This window comes from Mandrillus leucophaeus, unplaced genomic scaffold (genome assembly GCF_000951045.1).
Source record: "Mandrillus leucophaeus isolate KB7577 unplaced genomic scaffold, Mleu.le_1.0 Scaffold1685, whole genome shotgun sequence".
NCBI classification, from domain to species: Eukaryota; Metazoa; Chordata; class Mammalia; order Primates; family Cercopithecidae; genus Mandrillus; species Mandrillus leucophaeus.
In genome coordinates this window covers 42,916-43,742 of record NW_012101682.1, presented here as the reverse complement: position 1 = coordinate 43,742, position 827 = coordinate 42,916, and the positions used below count along the sequence as shown (strand labels likewise).

At 38.5% G+C, this 827-nt stretch overlaps 1 protein-coding gene across 1 annotated transcript in view; it reads right to left on the bottom strand.

Annotated features, from left to right (window-relative positions):
• The window catches only part of LOC105537079 (centromere protein I-like), a 38,816-nt gene that overhangs the window by 15,643 nt on the left and 22,346 nt on the right, over positions 1 to 827 (bottom strand). The window lies entirely within an intron of this gene.

Here is an 827-nt window from a genome sequence, read left to right as displayed (position 1 = left end):
GCCTGTAATCCCAGCTATTCAAGAGGCTGAGGCAAGAGAATCGCTTGAACCCAGGAGGCGGAGGTTGCAGTGAGCTGAGATTGCACCACTGCACTCCAGCCCAGGAGACACTGAGATTCCCTCTCAAAATAAATAAATACATAAAAATTAAAAAAAAAAATACAGGAAAGAAAGAGACAGGGCTGAGAGTGAAGTCCTGAAAGGATACACACAAACATACACCCTCCTCCACCTGCCTGCATATTCGTATCATTCCATTAAATCAGCAGTCTGACTAAGGTTGTAACTCTAATTGTAATATCATCTAGCCTAAATTTTCTATCTTTTCTAGAAGGATTTTCTGAGAGCTTCCATGTCTATGAAGCTTTTCCTTACATGGAGCCACCTGTACCGAGACAGGACTGAACTGATCACTCCCCCATCTTTCTCACAACTGAAGCTTTTCACATTTTGCCACATTGTATTACAGTGATTTGTTTACAAGTCTGTCTCTGCTACAAGCCCAAGCTCTCTCAGAGGACACAAACTTACCTAAATTAACTGGAATCCCAGACCCTAGCAAAATGCCCAAAATTTAGTTGTTACTTAAAAAAAAAAAAAAAAAAACTACTAAACACATGTCTTACAGTTCAGACACATTAAATGTACAGCAGTTCCTATTTCTGCCATCACAGTATTACTATACAAAATCTAAACATTCTTTAAATACCTTTAGCTGTAGCAAAACAGAAACAGCACAACTCAAGAAAGAAAGGTGAATGACTACATTTAAACTGTTTTTATATTCAGCCACTCCAGTTTTTTTCTAGGATTTTGCCGTCAATACA